The 24,013-nt window shown below is 39.4% G+C and overlaps 1 long non-coding RNA gene across 1 annotated transcript in view; it reads left to right on the forward strand.

Moving 5' to 3' along the window:
- The window catches only part of LOC125417460 (uncharacterized), a 35,050-nt gene extending 13,505 nt beyond the window's left edge, over positions 1-21,545 (forward strand). Inside the window, exon 2 of the long non-coding RNA XR_015005082.2 lies at positions 20,211-21,545. This is a non-coding gene — a long non-coding RNA (uncharacterized LOC125417460). The remainder of the gene's footprint in view (positions 1-20,210) is intronic.
- Positions 21,546-24,013: the final 2,468 nt, after the last annotated feature.

Genomic DNA, 24,013 nt, shown 5'->3' on the forward strand with positions numbered 1-24,013 from the left:
GCTTTTTTGGTAGCCACTGGACTAGTTCCTGACATATAAGAAATGTTCTCTAAGACCATCTGTTAAATTGATGACCTTTTTATTGAACAAAGTTTTATGATCTAGATGCTAGTAGCTTAAGCTTATGGAGAGTATTTATACAGCATATATATAAAGGTATACTTTTATAGCATTTTTGTAGGAGGTGGCTTTATAATAAAAAAGTCGTGTCTGTAGCAGAGTAGGAGAGGAAGGCAAGGCTAAACACTTTCTTTATTATCTATCCTTGCCACATCGCCTAAATCTGCTGCTCAAAATTCTCACTTAGATTATGCTGCACTTTTTGAAGTTTTGATCACTAATACAATTAAATAATATTTCTGTGTGTTTCTTGACTGCTTGTTTTCATAATTGATAGAATTAGCATGGTGTACAGACCAGGTTATTGACCTTCCTTCAAGTATCTGTGGGTAAAGTGGATAGGATAGTTCATCCAGGGAAGGAAAAGGACAAGAGGTTACTGTAGGCATCCTTGTTGATTCCTCTTTTAGATTCATCCAGAAAACAGAAACTCAATAGTTAAGGAAAGCTTTATCAAGGGTCTACTTCTCAGGAAGTGTTAGGTCCCTGTCTTTTGAGAGAAGCCTCATAATTTCCTCCCTCCATGTCTTTCCCAGAAAGACGTCCTGTATTCCCATGGGAAAGGGTCTGGTGGGAACTCACATGGAGGTGACCTTGCAAATTACTTCCCTAACCTTGAGGAGCTATGTCATAGGGGCTGAGAAGAACCTGGGTAAATGAAAGAGGTTTCACACACATTGCTATGAACTCTTAAAGCCTACACCATTGAAATCTATAGTTCAAAATGTTCTCTTCTGGCGTCTGTGGGCAACCATATACACACATAAATGTGTGAGAGGTATGGGGGTGCCATGCAATACCCCCATAAATAAATAGTAAAATAAATCTAAAAGTAGTATAAAATTGTCTTTATCTATCTGTAAATACTGTGAACTATAGTAACAATCAACCCACAAGGCATGGTCAGTGTTGGGGGTAACCAACAGCTGTCTGATTGGATTTAAGGACCACTTATTAGGAGGTAGCTCATGCCTGTTCCCATAAAAATCATCAAGAGTCATGACTGGAAAGGACATAGACTTTAGAGAAGAGGTGGCTACTACCATTTTGCTAAATTAATATAATATGTAACTGCCTTCTAAATATTTATCCCCATATCCCTAGTTAAATGTAACTTTCACACCTCATTGAAGTTTTCTTCTTCTCCTTCCCCTTCTCCTTCTTTCTCCTTCTTTTCTTCTTTCACTGCAGATGGAGAATAATACAAAGAACTACAACTAGTCCAAGTGCAGAGAATAAATGGCTGTGAAGTGTTCAGCCCTCCCCGAGACATCTGTAATGCAGCTTCTACACATCCAAGGCTCAGGTTATATCTTGGAGGAGTTGTTGAAATATAAGAAAAAGTGGACTATGGAATTCCTTCCATCTATTCTGTTCAAGACAAGACAGAGACTTTGTACCTGTGAACTCTTAAAGTTATAGCTGCTTTCACAAGACCTGAAAAGACCACAACAGTAGACATGCTGACGTGGACTGAGAAAGGCTTTTAAGACCCTCTCCTAATGGACGAGCTCCAGACAGTCATGGCTACTGTGGGAGGAAAAGTCCGTTTTTATCATAGAGGAGCTCCTGATAGGTCATGCAAGTCTAAGTGGTCATCTCTAATTCCATGTACATATGAGTAACACCAATTGGATGTGTATACATACATACACATATATGCATATATGTGTATATATATTTAATAAGAAAATATGCATTTGAGAGAAAGACAATCCTGGGATGGCACAGAATTAATGGGGCGAGGCAGGGGTTGAAATAATACAGTGCACTTACGTGTGAAATTCCAAAAAAAGTTTTTGAACAGAAACATTTTACAAATACAGGGGGAAAAAAATCCGATCTAAAATCTAAGCAGAGTGTAATGTGCATGAAAACAGTTTGGAGGATGTTCTGTGGTTCTTGAGGTGGGGGAGGAAACTTTTTTGATTATTATTCAGCTTTTGATCTAATATCATGGTGTTTTTCTTTTACTACGCTGAAGGTCAGATGGTAGAAGCTTAGGAGGAAGAAAGTAGTTGTGATGAGCTCGCAGCCTTTTGATTGCCAGCTTCCTTTCGTAGTTGCCAACTCAGTTTCTTGCCTTTTTCCATCACCTGCAACACGCTTGCTCTGGTGAGTAGGAGGGGTAGCTTCAGGGTAGGAGGGGTAGCTTCAGGGGACTGAGATCTTCAGAGCTCTTGAGTGGAAATTCCCCCAGTCCAGGACTGGCTCCAAACCCAACTCTTCTAGGCTATTCTGGGCCACCTTAAAATCTAAGACAGGAACACAGTGATAGGGGCTGCAATTTCCCAGGAGACTCTCCACATACTCACTGGGCATCTTTAGCTAGAAAAATTATGCTTTGCTTTCCTCCGTTTCCTTGAGTTTTAAATATTGAAACAGATTTTGCTTAGGATAATGGAAAGCAGACTTGGGAAACACGGCTTGTTCTAAAATTCCAGATCTGATCTAGCTTTTGGTGCAGGACTGACAGTAGAAATATCATGAAACAGGCAAGTGGGATTATGCCAAATTCTGTGGTGTCTCTAAACACATTTCTTTTAAAACCATTTTCTTAGATACACTGCTTGTTTTTTATGAGCTGCTGTCAGAGGCTACCTCCAATGAAATATTTGCCGATTGCTTATCCTATGGCTCTATTTTGACTTTCTGAGAATATGAAAAATGTTCTATGAATATCTATCACATAGTCATCTTGTTATTCCAACCACATATTAGAAGAAAATGAATAAGAAACACTAGCATGTAAACAGATTTCTGTTGGCAAAGTGGGGTCTGCTTAACCAAAGAAGCATCGAGATTCAGTGGCAAAGACCACAGTGGATCACAGGTACTGCAAACCATTTTTGTCTACAGCTGATGAACATGGCCCTGTGATGTGAGGGTTTTATTATCAAATTCATTTTAGAGATGAAGACACTGAGTCGCAATGAGTTAGTAACTATTCTTCAATTCCATGGCCATCAAGAGTTAGAGAGAGATTTGAAGCCAGGCCACCTCTGTTACAGTTAACGTCATTGCCCCTGAGTTAACGTCATTCACGTCATTGTGAATACCTGATCACATGAACACAATTAGTCACACAGAAACAAGCACAAAAAGTGCTGTAATTTCCTTCCTCCAAATAATTCCTCAGATTTCTTACTTTGTAAGCATGAGACCCAGCTCCCTGGTTGAGATGAATATTTTCAATGCAAACATTTATTTTCTCATTCATGAGATAAATGAATTTGCTACAACAACAAGGCCTGCAACTGAGTTCAATCACTGAGCAAGCACCCTGAAGTATGGTTGGAGTGTGGCCTGCCATGAAGAGGCAGTGTGAGACTGAGAGGCGGTATGAACAGTGAAGTTTTCAAAGGGAAATGGGATTGATAATGTCTTAAAATGACTGTCACTGCACATTTATGTCTTGTGACTAGAGCCATCTTCATAACTTGCAATCGGTATTATCACTTCCATGTTGTATGTTTACCAGTGGGAATTATACATGGTGCCTCTCAAGATGTTCATTCTCAAGTTGTTCAGATATGCATTCAGATATGTTTATATGAATGCATGTTTATACATCTTTTTTTGGCTCATCAAACCTACCAAGGAAGCAATTAGATTTTTTTATTTATTAGGAAACATCAATTGCCTGATGTTTCACTAGGAAGATTAACAGAGGTAATTTGCATTCTATTGGGGAACTGATATCTTAAGCACTGTAAATCTCAGTATTTGGGGGGAGATATAACTATTACTACTATAACTATTACTTTAGTATTATTATTCATTACTATTATTATTACTTCCACATGCAACATGAGTGCTCCATCACTGAATTGTACCCCTAGGATCAGAAAAGACTAGTAGGAATAGAAATAATAGTAACAAACCAGATATTAAGAATGTTATTTTTCAGGTTGCCTACCAGATACCTGTGAATGGAGATTGTTCATTCATTTCCTGGCCGCCCTGACTTAAATAATCACACAGAAACTGTTAATTACAACACTATTTGGGCAATAGCTTAAGCATACTCCTAGCTAGCTCTTATATCTTAAATTGACCCATTTCTATTCATCTATGTATTACCATGAGGCTGTGGTTTACCAGGTTCTGGGTGTTTTTCTCCTTTGGCAGCTACATGGTGTCTCTCTGACTCCACCTTCTTTGTTCTTTGTCCTGTAAAACAGGAACCTTGAAGGGCCATCAGGTCCTTTGGAAAGTTTAGCAGTCACTTTGCTATGGATCCTGCATGTCCACTTCATACGGTACACCATTAAGCAGTCCAGAAAAGAACAGTTACATGCCCAAATGGCAAGCCTTGTCACATTGAAGACCAAATCTATAATGAGTTTCTTTGATTCCCATCAACTCTCTGAAGTAATTGGTGCTGCCAGAAGCAGACATGTCTCACTGTTGAGAAAAGTATAACTTCTTAAAACCTTTTGCGTGTTATATTCTTTAGGTCTTTGAAGTATTGAAGATTATCTATCTAACCGAAATACATTTATCTCTGTAGATCTAGAAAAACTAACTAACATAATTAAAAGTTTGTTATAGATGACTATCTATTAATATGTAATTTTAATTATACACTATATTTTTTAAATGAGCTGCACAAACACAATACCTTAAACAAGAGCAAAAATACATATACACAGTGTAACAAAATTGACCTTAAATTTATATCAATAGACCAAGATCCATACCAATGCAAAGTATTCATCTCTATATCATATTCCCCTTATTTTTTTAAGACATTGACCCCTTTTAAATGAAAACAAATATAAATAATCCTTTTCAGAACTTGGGCATAGTTTTCTCCAAATTGCTTCCTGTTGCTTGTTGGGTGAAGTATTTCTAGGGTTCATGGAGACCTTTTGGCAGATCTTGTTCCATCAAAACACATTAGCCTGAAAGGAATTCACAGATTCTCATCTTTTGTGGAAACAAAAGCAGAGCTTCTTTTCCAAAGCAGCATATCCATAGACCATATTTTGAAGTGAAGATGTCTTCAAAATATATATATTAGTTTGTTTTAACAGTCAGTACAAATAAAAGTCTTATTGCAGCTAACTCATTCACAGCCAAAAATTCAAAGAAATACAATAATATACATAATCCAGACTCCATGTATTTTCTATCTTTATGTGGCTTAATTTTTACCCTTCATTTTTAATATTTATTTTATTATCTTTACTTCCTTAATCTATGACTGTCTATATTCTTTTTTTTTAAATTACTTTTACTGTCTCTTAAAAGACGTGGTTTTATTTTTAAAAATTATTTCTATAACTGCCTATACACATTTTCTTTTTATTTTTTATTAAACTTACATACATCTTCTAAACACCCTGTGACTCTTTCAGAGGTTTATTTTTTGTATGAATTTGTCTTTATTCTGTAACTGTAATAATTTTCTGACCAGGAGCGCCATTTTGTCCATTTTCCTTTTTTTCTTTTCTTTTCTTTTCTTTTCTTTTTTTCTGTGCTAAGCAAGCATGGCTAGGACTAACCTAACCTTTACAACCCTACCTGTTGGTTCGACCCCATCCAACATGGCAAAAGTATGTTTACAACATCTGAGAGTCATGATCACTGACCCAGTTCCAGGGATGCAGCAGGTCTATGTTGCCTTCAAACAACTTGCAGCACTCTGCTCACAAACCCTGAGTGTTCTGTAGCAGGATCTCCTGAAAGAGCCAGATCCATTTGTGCTGCCAGTATGAACCAGGAAGCTGTTACTTAGAGGAACCAAGCAGATTTTGCTGCTAACACTGAGTCAGGAAGACCTCTCTTAAAGGAGTTGCACCTCTACTTGCTGCCAGCAAGCAGAGACTATCTAAAAATATGCAGCTACCAAGAAACTGTACTTGGCTCCATTTTTTTATGAGTCATGAAGTCCTCTTGTTTTATGCTTGTTTAGGTCTTATAGACACCCATGCATGACAGTGGACACCATTTGTAAGCAGAGACTGCTTGTTCATTTCCTAGTTATGTAGAGTCAAATAATCACATAGAAACTATATGAGCTACAACATTGTTTGGTCAATAGCTTAGGCGTATTCCTAGTAAGCTCTTATATGTTCAATTAACTCATTTCTGTTCATCTATATCACCATGGGGTTGTGGTTCTCTGGTAAGTTCTTGGGTGTCTTTCTCCTTCGGCCCCGTGTTGGGAGCCATTATGTAAATGGTGATTGCACTTTCATTTCCCGGCCATCCAGACCTGAATAATCACAGAGGAACTATATTAATTGCAGCATTGTTTGGCATATTAGCTCAGGCTTCTTATTAACTAACTCTTATATCTTCAATTAATCCATTTCTTTTAACCTATGTGTCACCATGAGGTTGTGGTCTACTGGTAAGTTTCTTGTGTCTTTCTCCTTTGGCATCTACATGGGATCTCTATGACTCTGCCTTCTTTCTCTCTGCATTCAGTTTAGTTTTTCTGCCTAGTTCTATTCTCTCCTGCTATAGGCTAAAGCAGCTCCTTTATTAACTAATGGCAATAAAGCATATCCACAGCATTCAGAAGGGACCCCCACCCACATCTGTGGTTGGTCACACTTCATCTAAATCTATTCAACCATCACAACAGACAAAAGATGATCAGTCCATTGGCTGCAGTCAGGAAGTAAGAAAAATGAGTCCTACTACACTGGATATGGTACAAACAAGATTCTAGTTCTCACCTCAGTGGCTTCAATTACACTCAGGTAACAAAAATTTCCTGGAGGATCACTTGGTGAGATGCTAGGTTAGGAAAACCAACTAACATTTATTTTACTTTTTTATATTACTGAATGTTGTCATTTTCTAGTATCTTGAATTCTTTCTTCTTTTTTATCATCACTGTTATCAATTCCTACCTCCCAGCTAGATACTGAAATAGCAATCCAATTTTAGCATCTTAGTGTTTCTACATACTAACAACAGTAGATTGTTGTTAGAAATGCAGGCTCTTGTCCTCATCCAGAAAGCCTGAATAGAAACTTGCATTTATCAAAGGTATGTAGATTCCTACGTTTGTTGTCTGCTATACTTGACTGTCCTTCTATCTTGGACAACTGGCATGTAGGGTCAACCCTGAATGTTAACCTGATTTTGCAATCCAATGATACTTGTTTTCTGTGGCTTGATTGTAGTTTGCCCCCCGAGGACAGGTGTGCTAGAATTTGATTATTCTGATGGTGGGAGCTTTAAGAAGTGAGCCATAATGAAAAGTATCTGTACTATGGAGATTCTGTACCAGAAGAGATTACCATTGTTCTATTATGTACTACTATTGTTCTATTATGTACTACTCTTTTAAGACTAGATTTTTACAATGTAAAACCTTCCCACATGGACTCATTCTGTTTTACTCATGCCCAAGTCTAGTCTTATTTCTTCATTGTTTTGATACAGCTAGGGGAATCTTCAGGACTTATGAATTTTGGACTTTTCAACCACCAGAATAGGAATCAAACAAGTCTCATTTTTTTATAAGATACTCAGTTTCCAATATTTTGCTACATTATCAGCAAACAATGTGAGACATTGATGTTCTAGTCTTTCCAGCTTGTCCTTGCAAAGGGGCAGGCTTCTCTATATTAGACTTATTTTGCAGATGCCTTTGTCATGTTGCTCTGTTAAACCGATGGCTCCTACTCTCTCAGCCACCTAATGAACTTTATGCCTTAAAAGTTTGAAAATAACCTAGTTTGAAAAAGAATTCTAATATAGTATTTCATCTGATATGTGGTGCCTTACTACAAGTGAATGTTCATTTGGTATTAGGAACTAATGACTATTCCATGCAAACTTTGGATCACAAATAAAATGTCATATCACCAAGGAAAGATCAGGTAGGCTTGAAGTACAAAACTATACATACTTTCACTATTACGAGTTGGAATGAGTCATTTCTTTCTATCTAGTATTTTGTATTTAACTATGTTAATCAATATCATCTAAAGTCTGGGCCTTTGGTGGTATTGAACATATGAAAATTAATACTTATTGAATTTTTAACTTTCTCAAATCTATACCAAAGCTTGATCTGAATCTGCCCTATGTGAAAGATTAGACCTGAGTCTGCCCTATGTAAGCATCAGAAAACAAGAAGACAGATTCTGAAAACAATCCTAGGCTCTTATAACATAGTTAAAAAGCAAGATACAAAAGAGGCAGAAAGCTTTTAAGAAAACTAGGCTTTATCATTTCAAGTAACTTAATACCCTGAGTTGCTCAACTTATTTCACCATTTGCTTGTTTTTGAATTATAGTAATAAAGTCATATTGACGTTCGGGAAGCAGAAGAGTTGAAACATCAAGAAATCTCATACTTTTGATTGCCTTTGTTTTACCATTTCACAATTTTCCTTTAAGAAAATAAAAGAGCACTTGAATACATGCAAGTATAGGAAGTGTTAGCACACACAATTCACCATTATTTATTTAAAGTCAGTTTTAAGCTCTCAGTAAATTTCATAGTCTCTTACCTATACAACACAGAATCTCAAGTTTTACTGTTGATGGGAAAATTTCAAATCATATGGGTTCTTCATATTTCTTTATCAATTGAGAAATTCTATGATCTGAATTCAAATTTTAGATGGTGTACTTGATTGCCATGTTAGAGAAAGTAACAGAACATTTACTTAATTGTGGCATAAATGGCATATAATTTAATCCACATGGAAAAATATCTAAAGGCATTTGGTTTGCATAGTTATTAAAATCAGAAGTTCAAAATGATGGAGAAGTCACTCAGCATTTAAGAGCCCTGGCTACTCTTGAAGAGGACCAGGATTCAATTCTCAGCACTCACATAAAGAGTCACAACCATTTGTACTTTGGTACCAGGAGATCTCATATGCTCTTCTGTCCTTCTCTGGGTCAGTATTGAACACAGACATATGTTCAGGTGAACTAACCAAAAATTAAAAAAAAAATTGTAAAAATCTGAAATCCAAGGTTTTAACTGGGCTACTCTGGTGACATAGGCTTCCAGTCTCAGTTATTAGGGATGCTGAAGCAGAGGGTCAAAAATGCAAGGCCAGTCTGGGAAATTTGATCGGAAAACCTATTTTAAAAAATAAGTAAAGAAAGGGAGTGGTGATATAGTTCAATGGAAGAGCATTTGTCTAGCACAAAAAGCCTAAAATTTTCTTAAGTGCTGCAAGACAACACCCTAAAAAGAATTATATTTATTTTCCTAGCCTTAATAAATTTTTAAATTTATGGCAATTCAAAAGTTTCAAGGCCTTTGCTCTCCTAGACTACATAAAATGACACTTTTGTATAGGAGTGAAGAAAACATAACTAGAAATTCTGTCTATTAGACTACTGATCAGAAGACCCTACACCTATGCTGAAACTAATCACTAGCAAGAAGGGAGGTGTTTTAGTTGCCTTTCAGTTGTATAACCAAACGCTATGACCAAGGCAACTTATAGATGAAAGAGTCTATTGTGTGGGTGGTTTCAGAGCATGAGTCTGTGACCACCATGACAAGCAGCATGGTGGCAGGCACGCTAAGAGCATACATCTTGGTCTACAAGCAGAAAGCAAATAGAGCTAACTGATAAGGTAGTCCTGAAACCTCAAAGCTTGCCCCAATGACACATCTTCTCTATCAAGGTCACACCTAATTTTTCTCAAATGATTACATAACTGGGGAATAAGTAATCAAACCCTTGATGCTGTGGGGGGTTCTTTTCATTCAAACCACCATAGAAGGGATTCACAACACAGCAACACCTTACCTGGGAAGGAGGTGCTTGGAACACATGGCTCCCTAGGAGCAGGAAAATCATGCCTGCCAGGGACACTACTGGGAATAAAGTAACTTGATGTTTAAGTTTAAAAAAAAGTACTTACATGATAAATCTCATAATAGACCCTACTGAAAGAAAATCTACGTGAATGAACTGAAGGGCACATGGATAAAATTTCCTCTAAAATATGCAGCATTAGACTGTGAGGGGTGGTGTTCTTGGGAAAACATGTCTCAAGTTTTACCAAACCTAAACTTTGGGGAAGCAAATACAGTTCCAGAGTGTTGACAACCAATAACATAGTTAAAAATCATGCTCAGAATACATGCTCAGAGTGTGATCTGCTGAAGGTTTGGAAAGACTATGGTATGACCTCTACAGAGTCAGGACTTCTGGCCACCTACAGGTTGAGTGTACTCTGACTATAGTCTAAGACCAGAACCAGAAAGAGCAGGAAGTGAAATGGAAGGGAGTGGGCTTAAGTGGTTCCCCTCCTTAATCCTGGCAGTCATCCACAGATAGAATGTTGTTCTTTCAATATGTAATAAGTATTGCACTACATACTAAGGTTCCAACGATGCTTATTACATGTTAGAAGAACAGAAGTACTGAGAATCCTTGGCTCTGAGCAGCCTACAGCTCACAGAGGAGAGAAGGCAGTTGTAGGGGATAGTTAATTGCTGTCATGAAGCATCTCTGGTGTTCATGGGAGCAGAGAAGGCATGCCTGCATGTGCCTGCCAGCACTTGGACTTCCCTCCTCCTCTGCATTTCTTAAAGGTACAATGAAAACAGGTGAGAGAAACTAAGCATACATTTTTCAAGGTATCCCCTTTAGTTTTTGAGTCTACATATCTGGGAAAGGAGTTATAATCTAAAGCTTTCTAAATTGTTCATCCTTAAATATCATAATTTGTTAAAGTCCAAGAAATCTCTCCTCTCATCTCTTCTCCCCTCCTCTCCTCCCTTTCCCTCCTTTCCTCTTCTTCTTTCCCCCACTTCTGCCTTCCCCTCCTCTTCTCTCCTCTTCCCTTCCTTCTCTTCTTTCTTTCTAAACCTATCCCTCTTTTGAACTCTCTCTCTCTCTCTCTCTCTCTTCTTTTTTCCTGTCAATAAGAAGTTTGTTGGATCAAATGCCAGGATCTCTAAGCGCAAAGTACATAAGGCCCAGTGCTATGAATTCTTGAAACTCAAATAGCCTTTGTGTTTGGCAACACTGAACCAAACTCAAACAGGCTGTGGCTGGTGCAACTGCTTGCCTCTTATCTAGGTTATGGCCATTCATCAAAAACTGTTGCCAGGGGGTATTTGGATTATACGTGTCCCAATTACATCTTCTTTGAGTGTTCATATGATGCAATGGTCCAAAGGCTAGTGATCCAAAATGCTAGTTCAATCCTGAGCCATCAATCAGAACTGTTTGGAAATGGGAAAACTGGTCTTTCCCTGCTTGTAAATGCTGTCTCTAATGCCCCCAAACAACTGTTAAAAGTTTTCTTTGGGATTTAACAAAGATTCCTGGGGATTTAAGGTACCGGCTGCCAGATTGTTAAAATGCATTAATGTTTACAGTGATTATGATTACAGGATCTAATAATAAATACTTACATATGCTGGAACACAGCCCAAACCCTACTGTTTCACAAGAAAGTCTCAGTGTAAAGCTACAGTTCTTCAGAAAGCTGCAAGCAGGAAAATCTGAGACAAGTCTAGGCACAGAGAAGGCTGTTATGTGCCAGCACACTAATCAGATTCTCCCCGGACCCTCAATACTTTGAATATAAGAAAAGAAAAACATCCACTTTAATTGTATTTTTTCATTGCTATCAATTTAGATAGGCAGAGTGTATAAAAGTACGTGTTTCAGATTGCATCAAACATCCTACACGTCAGAGAAATGATTGCAGCCAGAAATGACTCATCAGCACTGCTGCCAAGGACAGGATTCACTCCAATGTGCCACTGTGGTCTTAAAGTCTAAATTGCAGCCAATCACATTGGATTTCCACGTATCCAAGGATGGTGAACTCAAAGGCTCAAAACTTCTTTTTGGCTAATGAGGTTCAGGTCAAGGTCTGATTCATTGTGGGCCAGATATCTCTTCTGAGCTGCCAGGTCACATCTTGGGATAGGCTCAAAGTCCCAAGAAGTCACATTCTCCCTACTACACACAACACAGGTCTAGGAATATTTGCTGGACACAACTATTGTGGGCAGCATGAGCTCCACACCACGTTCAATTTCTTCTCTGGACCTTCCAATCAAGTGATCCTCTGTCTGTGCACACACAGAGGCTGCTGATTGCTCTGTTTCTAACAGAACACCCCCCCACACACACACACAAACACCAAAGTAAAAACCAGCTAAAACCAGATTTTCACACGCTTTGATGACAGACTTAATACTCATGCACTAGCATTGTATTGCTTTATCTTCCCTGATCAGGAAAAGGTTTTCATTGTAAAATGTCTCTTGTAAGGGGCTAAGAAGATTGAGAATTATCTGACAGTAGCAAAACAGTTCAGAGACAACTGAAGCTAAAACCCAAATGTCCTTTAAAAAAAAAAAAGTGAACTAAACGTAAAAATGTACACCTGAGAAACTGATGAACTTTGGGAGTTCTCCAAATCTCAGGAGTATTGAGTGTCTCTTTTATAGGCGAAAGGTCCAATCTGTACTCCATGCCTAATACGGAGGACTGCAGAAGGCAAATGTTTACAAACTGTGCTGGATTGTTTAATCCAAAACCTTTCCCTCCTGCCTCGGGATTGTATGTCTACACGAAGTTCAAAAGGCTTTTAAAGATAAGGTGGGCCAGCAAGCACTCAAGAGCCAATGAGAAAGCTGTTTGCTTGTCAACCTGATATGGGCTGATTTTACTGATAGCCAATCCACAGTCTGAAAAGTGATGAAAGAAATTCTAGCAGGGTAAAGTGTTGGAGCAATCCCTGAAAAAGACCACTGGCAGAAGCCAGAGGGAAGAACACAAGAACAAAACCGGCACTGTAATGCTCCTCAGACCAGCGAGTGGCTACATGCTGAGCTCAGAGCTGCAGAATTCCAATAGGATCATCTGAACACAGGGGTGAGGTCTCTCACCTTCTTAGTTTTCTTTGCAGTGTGATGATGAACGGTCTCCTAAGTCAACTCTGATTTGCACAGCTGCTTCCTGGCTATCAGATAGGATTTCTTCATACTGCCTTCAAACTCGATTTGTTTTCTAAGGAGATAGCACACTTTATAGCTTTGGAATTTTTCATAACCTTATTATGGTGTAGTTGCTCTATAGTCAATTGTTCTTAGTTTATAAAAGGACATGTCTGGGATGAGGTAGCTCAGTGGTAGAGGACTTTCCTAGCTCAATCCTCAGCATCCATCAACAGCCAATAGTTAGCTCCCTGGTGAGGATCAGGGCTCCGCGAACCCCCTCCACCATCCATGACTGACTGACAACAGGCCGAGTCTTGAGCAGGCCCTGTACAGGTGACTGAAGCAGGTGTAAAGTCGTGGTAGGAACTTCCCAGCACAGCATTCCAGCTGTTACAGTCCTCCCGAGTCCTTGGCCACATGTTCCCAGAGTAATAATACAGAAGCCCCATTTAGCGATGGCCACTTAGAAGTCACATACTAAGCCCTTGGAGCAGCCATGAGTGTTTGTGGACATTCAGTGGAAAAAGAAACTTGCCCAGCCAAGGCTAAGAGCAGCACTTACCTGTGCACACACCTGTAGTAGCTCTCTGAGCCTTAAGGCATCTCTTCTGTCATTACCGTGCTTCAGCAACTACACAACTCGGTCGGGATCACATTATCTTAACAGTGAGAGACTCCAGCTCAGGTCCCTTAGTCTCCAAAGCATTTGTCTTTCAAGTGTAAATACAGCTTTCTCTAAGCCCAGTGAAAGTTAGGTTCTGTGGAAGTCACATCACAGAGGGCATAGGAAATGACTTCATGGTTCAGAGTGACAGAAATAACTTCCTTTTATAATTATTCAAGCTGCTTTCTGACAAAGGGAAATAGATTATATGAGAATTCATCCGTACTATTTCTTTTCGTCGAGATTAAAATATTTTTATTAAAAAATAAAGCCCAGGAGAAAAGAATATCCAAGTGGAATAAAACAAAATCCAGAAACCTAATGACAAGTAGATAAATAAAAGTGTTCTACAGCAAAGGGGCTTCACATACACACTTGAGAAATTTATCCATCCATTATGAGTTCATATTTAAACATTCAATTTTTTTCTTATTGTCGGAATAAAGTATATACCTGCAATTATAACACTCTCGAGTCTCAGACAAGAGACGCATGATTTCAAGCTAAGACTGGATGACACAGTAGACTTAGCCTCAAAGGAAAACAAAATCTTGTATGCAGGTTATTGGAAATAAGATTTTTTTTTGAGGTGGGGGATGAACCAAGAGACTGGTTGTACTAACTTTCTCCCTAATCTTGCATGACTCCATCTAGTACTCATCTCGGAATTCTTTTTTTTTTTTAACCTAGTAACCAAGGATTGGCATTTTAAGTTTTAGCTTGGGTATTCTATGCTAGAAGACAGGGGATACTGCATTTACCACTCACCATTGACTCCACAGCTTTACAAGAAGTAGGGTAGATCTACACGTGGTTCACTACGTCCATCATCTCTAGCTGTTCGAATCCAATGGAAACACTCAGAAGAGTGAACAAATGTCTATTGAGGGATCAGGCATTCATCTTCATCAACACAGGGTTGGCTTCACTGCTAGTCTTAGCGGAGACTTCCAGAATACGTAGCTTTTCCTATTTGCTGAAAAAGTCACAGAAACCTGCCAGAGAATGCTCAAACACTTAGCTACACTGTGACCTGGAAACTGTGTAGGTGTTTCCATCTTTGCAGGCAAATCTCAAGTCAAGAAGAAGACAGCTCTTAGCAATTTTGTTTGTTTCACAATGGCATATTCAATTGTTTGTGACAGTGACATTGTATTGAATGGGTTTGGTGAAGATCTCTTTCTTTCCTTCTGCCCATTTCAAGGATAGTTTATTAGGAAGGCAATTCTAAGCAGCTATGCCCATGTAAGGCAACCGTGGAGGGCCATCCAGACTCTGAACACAAATGTGATACCCTTCCAGTAAAGCCAGACCTTTGAGTTTCTGTGTGCACCTCTGTGCGCCTTTCGGGGCTGCGTGTGTGCTTGAGAACAAGATCTGGAAACTGGATCTATCTGCACATGTCGAGCAGAGGAGTAGAGAGAATAAAGGTGTACTGGGATTTAAGCAACATGACATGGACGTAACATCCGTTTATGACTTTGGGGGTGGAAAACAATAGACAGAATTCTCAGTGCAGGGCTGAGGTTTCCACTGCAGGATTCCCAAGGCCGTTAATGAAAATCGTGTGGCTGAATCTTGTCACATCTGCTGAGAACTCTGCCTGAAGTGTCCTCATTATGCAAACTTTGGGAGCTTACAACCCCTGTGTTGAATTAGCATGCTCTTTTCTGGGTGCCAGTCCTTGCCTTGTTCTTTCAATCCATCTGTTGGAGCATGCGCCTTTGCTTGTATTTTGGTTTATTTCCCTCAGGTTATTTCTGAGCCATAACTGGGAAGGGCAAGGAGCAAAAGAAAAAGAAAAACAAAGAACTAATCATGTTCATCCAATTTATCAGGTCCACAGCCACTGGGAGTCCACTTGAATAGGGTTTTTATGGTGTGATACGATTAAGTTGCTCTCATCCCACTGCCTGAACTAGATTCTTCATGAGGACATAATGGCTCTCAGAGTCCATCATGAGGAGAGGTTGGGGAACACTCAGGGTGTGGCTCTCTGCAGCATTAGCACTGTCCACTTGTGAGCCTATGAGCACAGCCTGGGTCCAAAAGCCCCAAAACTGCCCTAGGAGGTATAGCATGGTGCTTATAGAAGAGCTTCTCTCGGTACCACGCACTTTGAAAACAAAGAGCACTATTTAGCTTTCTCCTCTTCCCTTGAAGTCTGTATCTATCATCACTCTGATGCTTCAAGTTGCACTTCTCACGTGGGCACACCCCGGCAAACCACAAAGGAGCAGGCTCCAGAGAATTCAATCCTATCACTGATGCTAGGACCTGGCTCAGAAACAAGGAGAAAATTCCCTCTCAGGGCCTGAAATGCTTTTCTTTTTCCTGGTAAGCTCACCTCAGCATCAGAAGTTATAGCCAAGGTTTTTCTTTGCTTCCTTTGGTTTCTCAGCACATGTGAAGGCACTAGGCAGACAACTCATTGTTCTAATGCAAAACTGGACTGAGATACAGACCGCAGTTTTTCTTTTACTTAAAGCCTATTATTCTAGATATTTTCTCATGACATTTGATTAAGAAATAAAAACATCCACTTGTTCCTTTTTCTCTTTACCAATTTCACAAATTCATGATCTATCTCACAAAGATGAGAGGAACAACACACATGAAAGAGGCAAGATTCTGAAAAGAAGTAAACGATGGACTGAAATAAAAAGAAAGCCTTTTAGAGTACCCAAGGGATTAAATAACCCTTATGAGTTGTCTAGTGAATTGAGTCCCCTGAGGAAAGTGTCAGGTTCTGGAGACTTTTCGCCAGTTTTTTAGCGAGAAGTTTTCTGACCTCCCAACTGCTAGTTTGGAGCATTAAAAAGAATAAATTGCGTTGATCTACAGTGCTCTGCGGATCATTGCCCTTGTGTGCTCAAGGCCCTGGGTTCTACTTACAACACTGAAAAACAAATGAATAATATCAGGGCCCAGTAGATGTTTCATTTCGAGTTTTCTTGTCAAGCAAGCATGATGACCTGAACTTGATCCCTGAAATATATTGTAGAAGGAGAAAACTACCATCAACATGCTGTCCTCTGGCCTTTGTGTGTGTGCTATGGCATGTAGGAGACTACATTCACACACACACACACACACACACACACACACACACACACACACACACACGAGAGAGAGAGAGAAGAAATGAGAAGAAATTAAATATTTAAAGCATTACAGTGATACTCAGCATTTCTGAACAGTCCTAACTGAACAATTAGTAGAAATTATTTTATTTAAAAACATAGAGGGATATTTAAAAATATACTTTCTTAATTACTGTTCTAATTCAGGTTAGAAAACCAAATGAAGAAAGTGGGTTCTTCCCTGTAATTGAAGAATACTTCGGTTTTCTTCCTCTTCAGCTTCATTTCAACACAGAATTTAGATTTCTTACCAGTGGAAGGCAGGTGCTGTGGTAGGGATTATGGAAATAGTGGGGGAAGGCTGTACCTGTGGGGTGGAGGAGGAAAGGCAATGTAGGGTGAGAGCAAAGGAGTGATAGATAACCATAAGGATGTTGGAAAAACTCATACAAAACATACTATTTTTACAAGCTTACTTAAAATACTTGTTGGTCAGACGAAGACAAGACTCTCCCAAAACAATCTTGGCTATTGTCATTGCTTATGGTTGCCCTCTATCTAGAACGTGAAGGTAAGACTGCATTGTTGAAGATACCTCATACCTTGGGCACAGGACTTAGAGGAACCACACTGGAACCTACCTGGGAGCATACCTAAGGACTGACTCACATAGTACTAGAAGGTGCTGTGCAAGCTGCCAAGGTAGAGGAGCAATCGGTAGTCCTACCTAGCTGAACATTCCATGAACTTCAACAATGGCTTTACCAGAAAGATACTCAGTTACAGTACTGCCACTTTTTTCACGGAGGTCACCAACAACCATCTAATTGGACTAAAGGCCTGCTCAGCAAGAGGAACGTCATGCTTGACACTGTCAACCTAGCTAACTCTTTGTGGCTGGAGGGGTCCTAGACAAGAGAGAACCAACTACTGTCAGTGTCCTAAACCAATACAATCTCTAATATATTCTAAATACTTACTCGTATACCCATAGGTGATAAACTCTCGGCCTTCATCAAAGAAGCTTTTTGTTGTTGTTGTTGTTTTGTAATAGATGGAGACTATTACAAAGATCCACAAAACATCAAATTGCAAAGAATGAGAGACTATGGGGTGTTCAAACCCAGCTGAAACACCTGCAATATCAGCCCTAAGCCAAGACACAGGGAAAATCACAGCAAAGTGGGCAGAAAAAGTATAGGAGCTAGAGAAGCAGGACTCCTGCTGCCACTTAGTGTCTTCTAGATGTGGGAAGAAAGCTGCACCAATGCAGTCTCAACAATATTGTTGAGTAAATTATATAATGACACCAAGTGCCATGCCAACATGGACAGAGGAATTCCTCATGGCTCCACCTCTAGATAAAGAGCTGCAGGTGACCATTTGTTTCTGAGAGAGGGAGCATCAGTTTCATCCAGAGAAGGACAACTGAATAACAGGTTGTCCACTTCTAGTGGTTAACCTGGACACATGCACATACCGGCAATTCTAAATGGTCTTGGACTCAGGCAATTGCATGTACATGCATGCACACACACATAATATGTACATATATACACATATACCTATATTGTATGTCTGTATCTGTTTGTCTCTTTGTGTACATATTACAGTACTAACTAAAGAAGAAGAAAAAAGGGCAAGAAAAGAGTTGGATGGAAAGAGGAAGAGGCAGGAATGATGTAGACTCCTCACCTATGAAATTTTGTAGAAGGAACGGCGGGCTACGTCCTGTCACTCGCCCAGCTAGCTTTACCCAAAATAATTACACGGAAACTATATTCTTTTAAACACTGCTTGGCCCATTATCTGTAGCCTCTTATTGGCTAACTCTTCCATATTGATCTAACCTATTTCTAATAATCTGTGTAGCACCACGAGGTGGTTGCTTACCAGGAGGATTCTAAGCTGCAGCTGTCTTGGAGAGGAGAGTCATGGTGTCTGCCTGCCTCTGCTTTCTTTCTCCCACAATTCTGTTCTGTCTACTCCACCCACCTATGGGCTGGCCTATCAAAAAGGCCAAGGCAGTCTCTTTATTAACCAATGAAAGTAACAATAGACAGATGACCCTCCTCTATCAAAATTTTAACAAAAATCCCTAAAGAAAATACAGGGCAGGTGGTGCGGGAAAATTGTCTGTATTCTGTCAATCATGTTTTAAATAAACACTGATTGGCCAGGCAGGAAATATAAGCAGGAAAACCAGGCAGAAGTAGAGGTGATGCAATGAAAACAGGAGAATTCTGGGAAGGAGGAAGCTGATTCCTCCCACTACTACCTAGATCACCGAAGCAGCAGAATGTGACTTGCCAACTGAAAAAGGTACAGAGCCATATGACTAAAATAGATCAGAATAATGGGTTAATATAAGTTACAGGAACTAATAAGAAGCCTTACCTAATGGGTCAATCAGCTTTATAACTTATAGAGATCTCTGTGTGATTTTCTTTGGGGGCTTGTCAGCTGTGGGAAAGTAGGCAGCGCAGAAACCCCAACCAGCCAGCCTACCATGTTACTGGCAGGGATATGCTATTCAATGGAAGAGTCTTTCTGAAAAACAGCTGCTTCTCAGCTAGTCAGTCACCGATCTCACCCTTTATGTTAATTCTATAGTTACTTTTCTACAGAACAGTCTTACAATGTTCTTATGAATGAGTATGTTTCCTGGTCTTGTCTTTTAGAAATTCTTTTTAATAACAGATACCAGTGTCTGTGTCTGAACCCCTCCTTCCCTAAGACCCTGCCTGGAACATCTTCTTTGGTGCCATAACTTCCTCTTCTGTTTGGAGATTACTTATGTCCCACCTGTGTTTTTGTCTGTTCTCTTCTCTCTCACAAGCACGTTCATCCTCTTGCAGTTTTTGGAAGATCTGCCTCTCCTCAGACTAACCACAGACCTAATTTTCTCATGAACTTTTGAGTCTCCAGGCACAGTGAGCCTTTCTGTTCTCTATGTTTTAGAAGAACTCTGGTTTTGGGTAAGAACTGTCACAATTTTCATTTGTTTCCTAATTTTCCTCTTTGAAATATAATTTATTCAATATTAAGGACCTTGGCTTCATCAGATGCCTCTAGTTTATCATGTACTCAGTGCTTAGCCAGTCTGTTGAAATGATAAATGAATGAAAAGACAGCAATGGTTTTCAGGATAAAATAACCCCTTCATCATGCCTTTAATTCTGTAATGTGCTTTGAAATGTTCCTCTAAGCCAGGGTTTTTAAGGACCTTTGATACACACATTGTAGCACTTTTTACATTGGTCTAGTGGATAATGGCCTCCTGCTGAGCGGAAGTTAAGGAGAACAACTTCTATTTACCTGATTGATTGATTCCATTGATTCTCAAACCCAGACACTGTCCTGTTATATTCTTGTTTTGGAATGGACTTGGGTACAGGTGTGTGAAGAAAACTCTGTTTTTCTTTTTCTACAGCTGGATTGTGGAACAACCTGATCGCAAGCTGCATGGTGGATCCTGTTTCTGCACCGACAGGCAACGTGCTTAGCATGCACCTGCAGCAACGACTTTCAGAGATTTTTTTTTTAATTAAATTGCACTAAGGTGATTTATTTTCAAGTAAAGTTGTTTAGTAGGCCTTCATCTGAATTTCGACTTCTAAGACGTTGACATGTTCGGTGTTGAACCCAAGCAGAGGTCATGATCAAGTGTGAGCTTGTGGTTCAGTGACTCCTAAAGTCACACAATCAGTTGCCGAGTTCTTTTGTTTTCCCTTCAGGAAACTGATGAGAACAACTTGAAGCATGTGGAAACATTTCGACCTTGTGAGTTACTGGGACTAAGGAAAGGGGGACATGTACTCTCTAAATTCTGTCCAATGAAGATGGCGTTTAGAACACTATTACTATCTTTCAGCTTCAGTGCATCCTTGTGTGCTGGAAAGACCCTGCAGATGTTAAAGAAACTCCTCCATAGCTGCAAATAGAAGGCTGGAAAATGCAAGCAGCTTGTCCTGCAGTCATTGTTCCAGATGAAAAGGAATGCCTTCCGACACTGGAGCTTCTGTACTGTCAGCTGCATTGCGAAGGCTTGCTCAATTGTCCTCAAGCACTACATGTTGCAAGCAGCTGTCAGCCAGGAAAAAAAAAAAGACCGCAACAGGCACATTTGTAGACAAGATGACACCTGAAGAGGACTACAGAACACAAACAACTTCACGCAACGCCACTGTTTTCTTGGACTTGTCTTTGTCAAGCTGGCAGGGAGGCTTGCAACACCGAGCCAAGGGAGCAACGGCCCCCTTGGAGAGTTTGGAGTGGGCCTCTGAGCATTTGAACATGAATGGGTGGTGATGTGGGTAAAAAGGAAGAATGAAGACAACACCACTGTAAATGCCAGATTTATGGTTAGGCAGACAATAACACAGAGGAACAGAATTACACAATTTTGTAAGAATGGATCTTTAACTAATTTTGTAATAGAAGAGCACAATAGGACAAGGAAAATCCATTACAGGGTATATCAGTCCACCAAAAGATGGAGAGCTGAAAAAAAAATGTGTTTGTTCAGTGATGATCAAACAGAATTAAAGTCACATGTCACACTGCAGTGGACAGGACGTGCACCATGGTGTGGCAAAAAAAAAAATGAAGAATCATCTTCAGTATATTAAAGGGGGTTGTTTCACAAAAGATCTATAGAAGAGAAAAATAAAAATTAAATAGAACCTTCTATTGTCTGAATAGCAGTCATCTTGAAGAAGGAAGAACACAATTCAAGGTAAACACTAATAAAGTATGTCTATCTTCTGAACACCACAGAACTCTCTGTACGAGACATTCTTTATTAATTGTATCAAAAATGAACAGATCACTTCATCTGGGTCTGGTTGTCAGAGACTCAAAGGGTACTTTTTTTCTGAGTGGAAAATAAACTAAAAAGAAAGATTGTATTAAGTAAGATTTCTGTGAGTTCTCACATGCAGATAAACAAATAGCAGACTGTGAAGAATATCTATCTATCTATCTATCTATCTATCTATCTATCTATCTATCTATCTATCTATCTGTTTATCATCTGTTATCCGTCTACCTACTTATAGCAGAATAAGAATGCACACAATGGCTACACAGAAAAAGTTTAACTTTAACTTACAGAATTTAAGACAGTCTCTAGGACTGAACCATAACATGGCCTTGTTTTTAGAACACATAACTGTGGCCCTTAAAAATGTAGCAGGTTGATACTGGGGATTACATGAATTGTCTCGATTAGTCCTTAAGACAATGTGTGTGGTATATGTGGTGTGCGTGCACATGCATGCGTGTATGTATCTCTTTAAGTAGTAGCTTAGGAGTATCTTAGTGTTTCTACTCTTATGATAAAATACCATTACCAAAAGTGACTTTGGGAGGAAAAGGTTTATTCCACCTTGTAACTCTCAGGTAACACTCTATTACTGAGGGCAGTCGGGACAGAAACTCCAGACAGGAACCCACAGTCAGTAACTGATGCAGAGGCTATGAAGGAACACTGCTTACTGCCATCTTCTCCATGGTTTGCTGAGCCTTTCTTGTACTACCAGCCCAGGAGTGACACCACTCATAATAGATGGTCCCTCCACCTGTACAAAGACACACACACACACACACACACACACACAAACATCAAATAAAAAATAAATAAAAATAAAATAGATATTTAAAAAATAGCTTAGTGGATAAAGGGTTCATTCAGCTCATAGTTTCAAGTTACAGTCCATCTTTTTAGGGAAGTCAAAGGAGTGACTTGAGGCACTAGTTCTGTCCGCAGTCAAAAGCACAGGTAGGATGTAAGCATATGTACTTACTGCTCAGCCTTTCTCTACTCTTACAAAGTCTAGGGCCCCACCCATGAACTTGTCTCACACACTCAATTGTCTAGGAAAATAATTCACAGACAAACTCATTGATCAGTGTAATCCAGATAATTACTCCTTGAGGTTCTTTTCTCGGGTAATTCTAAATTAGTTATTTCAAGTTATAAATATGACAGTTTAAAATCACCATCACAGACTCCATGTTGGAAGTTCAGCCACTGGAGCTGAGGTAGGCAGAGGATGGTTTAACAAGCTATGCTGCATGTACTCTCCACACATTGCTCTCAGAATCATTTCCCCACAACCCGTTAGCAACCTATGACTTCCCACCTGCATAAAGCTCTATGCACACCCTACTCCAAACAATGGCATAAGTTTCTCTTATCATCAATCACCACCAATATAGTTCAATTCTATTCATATGCATTTCCAATAAATCCAGATACAAGGATAACAAAGCAAATTTAGCTTTATCTAGTCTTAAACATATGCATAATAAGGCAAACTGTGCCTTACAAGTGAAATTTTAGGAGATTCCCCTTTTACTTTCTTATGTCTATGAAAAATTGAGCATGCATATGCTCAAAAGCAGGTATGTTGTGGGAGGAGACATGGACAATAAAAAATTAAGTTTATATAACTTAATACAGCAATTAAAACAGAGAACTACCCTTTCTATATCTCTTGGCTTTCACTCTTCTATGATTACGAACCCCATAATAGGAAGCCCCAACAATAATCATGGCTATTGAGTACTTTTTCCACTCTTGAAAGTATATCTGAATGTCTTATATTTGTTTTTTAATAAAGATATTCGCTAACCTTGCAAATCTGTGTAAGCTTCTATTTCAATTCCTTGAATAAGAGGTCATGACCCTGGAAATTTCTGACCCAGATCCTGACCATCAGGATCAGAGAGCCCATACAGAAAGGCCATGTATAGTGGTAAAGAGCCTGGGAATCATATGAAGGAAAACTGAGGTCTGGATTTGTCAGGTAAGAGCAGTTGTTTCCATCTGAGATGGTTTGAATGTAAATGACCCCTGTAATCTCACAGGGAGTAGCACTGTTAGGAGGTGTGTCTTGGTTGGCGTACCTGTGGCCTTATTGGAGAAAGTGTGTGACTGTAGGGGTGGGCTTTGAGGTTTCCTGTGCGCAGGATACCACCTAGTGTCTCAGTCAACCTCCTGTTACCTTCAAGACATAGCACTCTCAGCTCCAGAGTGCACCACCATGCTCCCATCATAATGATAATGGACTGAACCTCTGAAACAGTAATCCACCATTCCAATTAAATGTTTTCCTTTATAAGAGTTGCCATGGTCATGATGCATCTTCACAGCAATAGAGGCCCTAATTAAGACACCATCCAACTTGGGCATACTAAGGAGCCCAATTCGTACATTCAAATGTACGAATT

This window comes from Myodes glareolus, chromosome 14 (assembly GCF_982192425.1).
Source record: "Myodes glareolus chromosome 14, mMyoGla1.1, whole genome shotgun sequence".
Classification (NCBI taxonomy): Eukaryota; Metazoa; Chordata; class Mammalia; order Rodentia; family Cricetidae; genus Myodes; species Myodes glareolus.